We start from the raw sequence: 9,060 nt of genomic DNA on the forward strand, positions 1-9,060 counted from the left end.
GAGGACTGAAATATATCATTTATATATTTTTTTAAATACCCTAAATAAACATTTACTTCTGGGTCTTCCTAACTACATATTTTTATATTTTCTGTTTTTTAAAAATATATTTTGTTTTTCTCATTCACAGAAAGTGGAAACAGCCAAGTTAACCTATGCACACTAAAGCACACTGAAGACTATGGCATATTTTGTGTTTTTACTGCTAAAAGGCATTATGTAGTAGCACTATATATATTACAGACTATCTATGAGCTTGTTAACTCCATTGTCTACTTAAGTTACTTCCATAGTTAGCAGTGTATTTCTGACTGCTAACTGCTGTCCCTCAAACCCTAATTTTCCAACATGGATGCCCTTTTACTCGAATATAAATACAAATGGTTTTGCTTTCTTAAAATACAAATACACATATTGGACTCTCTGCACATCCCTATTCCACACACACAGTGGTGAAAACTATTACTTGTAGACTACAAATGAGTGGAATGTCTGGCATGGTGCAATATATAAACCCTGAGTAGCTGTGTGAGGTAGGATGGTACCCCCACAGGTCCTGCTGTGAATGCTCCAGGTGGCAAAGCCACTTGCAGCTGTGAATGCCCCGGATGGAGAAGGTACCAGTGGGGCGTCAGCCTGCCCATTGTGTTTGATCAATAATGGACGGCTCCTCTGCTCCTGGAGGCACTGAGAGAGACAGCCAGCCTCAAACGAAAGTCCTGTTTGATGCTTTACCCTGACAACTCTGATGCAGACATGGGAAGGTGGAGCTTCGCCGAGGCTAGCATGAGCCATGTGGACGTGTTCTACAACTTTCCAATGTTTACCATTACAGCTGACCACTCCCCAAGCGCCGCCTTAACGGCCCATGGCTCCACACTTCCATTACAGCTGACAATACTTGTGTATTTTTTACTCAGAAGTAACAGATTTAACTCAAACCACGTTACTTAAGCCATATTGCCATCATGGTAATACTGCAAAGACAAATTCTGGGTCTAGGTTTATTGACCATATGGTGAATTATACACCCTTTACATGTTAGTTAACCAACACTCGGGGATGGGAGTAGGTGATGCAGCATAGCTGATTCATAGGTTATTGAGCCTACTGGGTTTTAGTAAAAGTTTAATAAAGGTTTTGCACTTTGGTTTACTTGCTTTGGTACAGCTTTATCTGATGTAGATCCCAGAACTAACTTGATAACCCATAGCACCTATAAATAACTGAAGCTAGCATCAGAGGTGAGTGAGTTAAAGTTAACACATTTGGTTTAAAGATATTGTACATGTCTAGCTGCTGCTAGTGGTGATACTGTTTGAAGTTTTCATGTTTGTGTAGGATACCAAAGCTTGTTTTGTGAGTTGGCGTGATTATGAATAATTAATCAATCAACAGACACACAAAGTTCACAAATATTAGAGTGGATATGTGTGAGTGCCTGCAGGGAAAAAGGTAAAATTACTATCTTGGTGTTCAAAATGGTTCTTATTAATAAGAAGAAAAAGTGGAAGAAGATCAACAAAACTTTATTTTGGTGTAAATGAATACCATTTAAAAAAAAAGCTCTTAAAATTCTTTAAAAAAGCACATTCAAGAATCCAGTGTGTGGTATGATAAAAGCACCCAATGCATGGAGGTTTGTATGCGGTATATCTAGCAAATTAGAAGATGCAGATGTAAGAGATTTATCGCTTAGCTTGATGAGTGAGAAAATTACACAGATGCACTGATGCAGCAATCATACATTTGAGCACACCAATTTTCAATCAGGGCAGGTCAAACACTTGACTTAGTTTAACACCTGCATTCAATTACTCTGTTATTCTAGGGGTTCACATATCCAATATGCTTTCACTGCTTAAATAATTTATTCAGTAACAACACTAAAATGTGTGCTATTGCTGTAATAAACTAATGAAAAATAAAAATCCATTTAGATACATTCAGGTAATTCCAAAAGGGTTCACAAACTTTATCACTACAAATTCATGTATCAACTTCAAAGCATTGACTACACAAAAGAAGACTTGAATTTCACTGTGTAATTTGATATGACATGCAGACTGCAAAGTAAGTTTTGCCTTAAGAAGGCATTCTACCTTTGACTGGAAATGAGCATAAAAGCCATTTTAATAGGACTACAGCTGCTTGTGTGACAACACCATCCTCTTCTGCGATCGCTGGTGTCAGCATGACATAAAAGCAATTAATCTCCTTTAGAATCACACTCGCACCCGCACATAAAGAGACAAGTCTAAATTAGACCCCGCTACAGATCTGAACGATAATAATGTGGAATGTCAACAGAGGAACAACCGTTAAGGAGTGAGAGCAAACAGGTCATGGGCTATCTGACAGGTGTATAAACTTGAGCTGTAGAGGTACCCAGATAAATTGGTAGGATAAAAACAATTATTTCGTTAAAATAATTATTTAATATTGTAATAAAACTGAACCGCATCTGCTGTTCAGTGTAGCCAAAGGTTGGTGTGAAGGTCGAACTGAAGATTGTCACATGTTGACATCAAAAAACATTCTTCACTTGAAGAGTGTATGTGTATTCCGAAGTATTAAACAAATTGATAAAAGTGATAACCCAGTAAATAAAAGGAAGGTCATGAAAATGTGGTCACACGATTGATCAGCATTCCCCTTTGTAACACGGTATAAATTAAGTTGCCTGAGGGGTTTTGTCCAGCAGGCGGTGCCGGTGAGCAACCTTTTCTCAGCAAAATATGAGAGGAAATCGAATGTAGGTGTTTAGCGATGAGACTCTGTACACACATAAGCAGTTTTGAGGGCCATTCTTTTGTTTTTGTTTAGCCCACCCAGGAAAACTGTCACCGGTAACTTCTAAGTTGACCTATTATGCAAACAATACTTCATGTAATGTAGCTTCCGCTAGCATCATCACATATTCATAAGATAAAGAGAATTAGTCTTAAATTATTATGATCCATGGGACTTAGGCTCTCATATCTGTATTGCTTTGATCCGGTGCTCAGAATCACTGTGTTAGTTTTAAAAGTCACGAGGCTGTGTCAGATTCCCTGATTGACAGGTCAATATAAGATTAATGTGCTTGTGTGGGGATGCTGGACTTTTGCCGGTGTTCTGACGATTTGTCCTACCTTGTAGAACTGTGCTTCTGTAGCCCACAGAGCAGATGTAGTAAGTATAGCTGGCTCACGCAGCTATATGATACACACACCAAATATAGTAACCGCTTTACTGCAAATACAACAAAGCGTTATACATATCTAAGTAAAAAATAAAAAAAAGGTAAAAAAATAAAAAAAATAAAAAAATTATACATTCAAAAAGATTCGTCTAAAACTAAGCAGAAACACCAGTTACCTAGCGTAATGGTGATATACACGTGTGCATTCAACCTCGGTAGTACCGCTCGATAGGACAAATCGACAGATCTCCTTAGCTGTTGCGAGAGCTGGAGAGTAAAACAGGAGACAAAAGCAGATCTCTTTATGCTTCCTCGCCCAGCTGCATGAACGACACCTCAGCGGCAGGCCGACAATCAAGGCCGGGTTAAAAAAAAAGCGGTCGCAATATGAGCGAGAGAAGCGTGGTGTCGCAATACGAACACGCAAATTGGGCAGCTCAGGGGTGTAACTTTCAGCTGCTGCAATAAATGCTGATTTAGGGAGGACAAACTGATCGGTTTGCCATCCGGATAAAGACGCTGTTCTCAGCACGGTGCTCTGTTTGGAGCTCATATTACAGACCTGATTTCTGCTCTGTTTACCCCAGCGGTTTTATTTACTCAGCCTCCCCGCAAACCGCTCCCAGTTTTCCACAGCCGTCGCCAGATTAGTTTAGTTTCTCCTCTTTTCCGCGAGCACCGACCTCTTCCGCCATGCTGGTGGAGGAGAAAGATGCAGTCCCCCGCCTTTTACTTCTGAACCGCCTTGCACTAATACAAAGCGCTCGGCCTTTCCTGTGCCGCTGAACATCGTATGCTTGCTTGTCTGCGGCACGGATGTGAGTTACATCAAATATGTAGCGGCATTCAAGTGAGGCCTGCTCTGGCAAGCCGAGCGCAGGTCCACACCTCACCCACACGCAGCTGCCAGTCAGAAACGCGGAGCTTGTCAGAAGCCCAGTGCAACGCTCCGCACGCATCATTAGGACAGCTATATGGAACGAGAGAAGACTGACAGGATTTGCTCGCCGTGTAAGCAGTGCAAGGTGATCTCCAATTGTTATTTAACATTATAGTGTAGCAGAGGATATTCTGAAGTACATAAATACGTGACTCTGCAAGCGATGCACATCAAGACAGAATAGCACAGTTTAGTTTGTAAATAATTGGACAGGGATGCAGCTTTTGTTGTTTAGATTCTGTACTCCAGAACAAGTGATTCTGAAGAGTGCAGAACGTTAGCTCGAATTCAGTGGTATTTATGTCTGCACTGAATGAACTATTTAGGAATCACATTCCTTTCTACACACCCAACCCGAAACACAATTAATTGGACAACTGACACCCCGGTTGTTTCTTGAACATATGATCATTACACCAGGTGCAACATTTTACTTTGCAGCATACACTGTTATCCAGAGCAACTTACATATTTATCAGTATGACAGTACAGGTTCTCCCTGAGAATCAAACCCATGACCTTGGTGTTATCACCAAGCTCTAACTGCTGTGACAGAAAAGCAGGCCATCATGAGGCAGAAAGCAAAATAAGCCAACCAGAGTCCTGAATAAAACTTTAGGTAAGTCAAAAATCTAATGTTTCCACATAGTTAACCTGCCCAAATGTAGTTGTGAGCTTAGCAGTAGCAAACAATATATTGTACAGTGACAAATGACTGGAAGAATGGTTCCAGTCCAGAATAATAGCCATTAATCAAATCAACAACATGCTTTTAGGATGTAGGCATGGATATTCTAGGCTATCATTAAGATAACAGACCACTAGCATGACTTCAGATGGTTCAGGGGAAGACTTAATCCACTGCTAAGCTTCCAGAACTGAAATGCTAGGTGGCTACAAAAGTCTTCAACAAGCTTGCAGAGTTCTGACACAAAGGCTTACGTGCAGATGAGATGAAGATTAACCTGTAGCAGAGGTGACGGCGCAAGAAAAGCTTGGAGTAGAATAGGCCTTTAGAAAGAGGGATGGTCCTTGTAACGCTATAGCTCAGGCAAGAGACACGCGAAGAAGACACTAAGTACCGAGCAAAGCTGGCTGACTTTATTTAACCTCACCTCCCCCATCACATCATGTATCAATGACAAGCTCTATATGCACTACATCATACTAACAGCAAACTCAGCATGCAGTCTCAGAATTAATGTAGCAACTGCTTGATTTACCAGAATGGTGTTGAGAATTTAAAGTCCCCTGAATTACTTACGATCCCCCTGGAATATGACAACTGTCTATTAAAAGGGCTGTAATTAATACATAAAACTCCTCAAAATAGAACTAAAGATATGCATTATAAACCTGTAAGCATTGTTTCATTTCAAATCCAATTGCCAGATTACAACAAACAGAACTGACTAAACAAAACTTGTGTAACTGCACCATTGCTTCTGGTTTTCACTGTAGATAATAGAGATGAGTATGAGTAATCACTCTCAGACGGGACAGCACAATATAAGAAACACTCTGAGAAAATGCAAGTGCATTAGTGTTAAAGGACAGCTATTTAAAGGATAACTGTTAAAAAAAGAAAGCAAGAATAGCACAGACAAAATGTATATTAGTGTAATCAGATGATAATTCCAGCCAAAGAGATGTGAATAGTTTGGTACCAGAAAACTCGGTCTAGTCTTGGGTGGGTAACATCACTCATTACAGCTGAGCCTCTGTTCTGACAATAGTCCTTTTACTCACTGTTTAATAAAAAAATACATTGGTTTGGGATTCTGTGTAATGTCTGTCTGCCTTGTGCAGCTGTACTGGTGTACCAGATACTATCACACACTGCCAGTTATGCAGTAGTGTCTGTTTCAGCAGATGAGTCAATAGGTGGCGTGATTTTTTTTGAGCTGCCCGCCCAAGTTACATTGCTAAATATGCACAATGCCTCCCCGCTTGAGGAAAACCCAAACCTAGGATCTGGGGACTGTTTGCTCCTCATGTCTGCTCAGCAGGAACGGACATTTCCAGCTCCATGGTGCTACCACCTGACCTCCCCCTTGCACTTTTATTATGACCAAAGCCAGTTTTTAACTTAGGCTGCCCCCATGCTAAAGAGGAAGCAGAGGAATCAGACTGGGGGTCCATCTGTTTGCCATGCAGCCGTGCTTCAGGCTGGCCTGCTTCCGCTCAGGGTAGAATGTTGTACAGGATCAGGAGGCTTGGAAACGTGCAGCAAGGAGTAGGCGTTTGCAACACTTTGGCTGCATCCAATGTCACAAACTACATACTGCATGCTACTAATGTACTGCGATACAATTTTATGAGCATGTGTGTGAGCAAATAGTTTGGGCACATTTTGGACGCTTGACTGAATCAGTGTCACATGTGAGGATAATGACTTAAGTTTGCAAATATAGCCATTCTGACATGCTATTTAGTATACTATGTGATTTTGGAGGTATCCTATGTCTATGTTATCAGATCCATAGAACTGCATCGAAGTACCACATGACTCAAATATAGGCTACTGTAAAATCGCCAGAGTATTTAAATATGCCAGGACAGGGTGTGCCGGGCATCTAAGCCACACGTCCAAGTGAACTGTTATTTTCTTAAACGCAATTTTCGGTTTCGGGTTATCTCAGGGAATGAAAACGAGGAGTGTAATTCATTTTTCACAGGCCTGTCAACACTTCTTATCTTTCATTAGGGTTGCTGTTCATGAAATAAACATGCGCTTGACGTGACAGCGCTTACCGTTTATAATTGACGAGCAGTAGTGCAAATGAAGAAGCGACTGGTTTTCACGAGAGTTCGCCTCTCGATTTAGAAACGCATCTGTCTGCTTTTAACTGGCACACAGGAGAGGTCTCCTTTCGCACCAGCAACGTCGCAGTCGTCCTGAAACATCATTGATTTTAAAAAATCTAAGGCTGCTTCAGTTGACTAAGTCATATCATCTCTTCCCTTGGTATAAGCTCGCAGCGCAAACTCTGTGATCATTTATTAATTTGGTTGTTTTGCCGAGCTAATTAGTGAATCTCGTTGCAGGCAAGATTTCGGACTGCACTGGCTGCCAAATGTCCCTTCAGGGCAGAGGAAAGACGACACAGTGGAGCCGCATTCGGCCTATCAGTCGTCAGCGGCATCTGTGTTAGTTGAACGCTACTCTTTAAGTTTACATGAAACTGAGGACCGAGAAGTAATCTGTAGGAAGGTCGGCCTTAGTTGAAATTTAAACATGCAAATAGGACTAATGACAAACTGGCAGAATCAGTGAAAAGACAATTCTGATATGTGGGATATAACAATGTTGTAAGTTTTCGTTAGCCGGTCTGATTATTTTTTTTTAATGAAATGCATATTCCTAAAGCATGAGGCAGAAAATGGACATAAAACCATTATGTAGTTAATGTAGTAAAAGTCCGAAGGATGTTTCTTCGTAATTAGCCTAATTCGTTTTGCAAGCCCACCAGGCCAAATCAGACACAATTAGCTTACAAAGATTATAAACACTTGATTGAACATGTTAATATTTTTTTCCTGGTCAAGAAGCTTCAAGTGATACTTCATTATGTTTATGGACAAACACATTTTTGGATCAGTTGGATCTTATTCGAGCCTTTTTAATGTGTAAAACTGCACCAGTGCCGTTCTCGCTGGAAAGCTAGATCTATGTGCAATGCCAAGATAAACCTGAGAACATAATTTGTGAAAGATTTCGAAAACGTTTACTTTTAAGTAAACGTTAATACAATCCAGCAATACAGTACATTACAGTATTTATTTATTTTCAATAACATCTAATTTGGAGTTGTTTGGCAGCATTGCTATGTTTGACGATCATTATTTAACAAATTCTATTCCGACGCTAAAGTTATTTCACGCCTACGTAGCAGCTCCACACGGTGGCTGTATCCGACTTCTTCACATCAGCACAGGTCGGTTGATCACAGTAATTATCAGTAATTGCGCTAATGGGGGACATGCTGGAGAGCTCCTCTGGCTTTGCTGAGTTCTCGACTGGAAGTACAGTACGTCCGTCCATCCATCCATCTGTTGTGATGCGGAGCCTTGTGGAGGACGATTTCCACCCACGGTGTGCGACTCCTATATGAAGTGGGACCAAAACAAACTCGTATTTGATACGAGTGGGGCCGGCGCTAGTCACAGCCATGCTTATATCCAGCATCATCCTCAGGCGATTCGAGACGGAAGGGATAAGAGCAGATAGATTAAAACGCACTAACCTCTCCCTCCGTCCAGACCCGCACGAGAAAGGTCGTTATCACGCCTGGCATTGAGTTGCGGAAAACCAGCACTCCGTCCGGCCAGCGCGTAAGTATTGATTTGGGCTGACGTTCGAAGATTTTCCGTACGACCGATCATCCGGTCTCACCACTTTCTCTTCTATACTCTCTGACCAGCACCTTGTAAAAAACAAAAACAAAAACAAAACAAAACAAAAACATGCCCTCTCGGGGGAGCTTCCTGCATGCACCCCCCCCCCCCCTCTGTGTGTGTGTGTGTGTGTGTGTGTGTGTGTGTGTGTGCGACCTCCCCTCGGGCGATATCCCCCACATCTACGATATCTGTTTGTGCAATTTGACAAATCTGACAAATCTGTTAACAATTCTGAACAGTAGTGAGAGTTTAGTTTTACCTGCACATAACCAATAATTGCCTAAGTAAAACCTAAACGCATTTCTAATCATAACCTATACACCCTGAAGTAACTTTCTGAGCTATTTTATACACCAGCATTTTATGCTTACTGAACTGAATATGTTAATGTTTTTTTGTTTCAAAGGACGCCGAACATTTCATGAAGTGCAGTACACCTAAAACATGAAAGTAGTCCTACCTCCCCTGCCTGAACCATGTCGTTCCTTTCTAATCTGAGACACTGGACAACAAGGGCACTTCTCGCTGGAATGGC

At 41.2% G+C, this 9,060-nt stretch overlaps 1 long non-coding RNA gene across 1 annotated transcript; it reads right to left on the reverse strand.

Moving 5' to 3' along the window:
• Positions 1-5,203: 5,203 nt before the first annotated feature.
• LOC113570081 lies at positions 5,204-8,621 on the reverse strand. Its single transcript, XR_003409862.2, has 2 exons — positions 8,372-8,621; positions 5,204-8,231 (listed from the first exon to the last, which is right to left on the reverse strand). It is a non-coding gene; the product is annotated as an uncharacterized LOC113570081 (long non-coding RNA).
• Positions 8,622-9,060: the final 439 nt, after the last annotated feature.

Source organism: Electrophorus electricus, chromosome 18 (genome assembly GCF_013358815.1).
Source record: "Electrophorus electricus isolate fEleEle1 chromosome 18, fEleEle1.pri, whole genome shotgun sequence".
NCBI lineage: Eukaryota > Metazoa > Chordata > Actinopteri > Gymnotiformes > Gymnotidae > Electrophorus > Electrophorus electricus.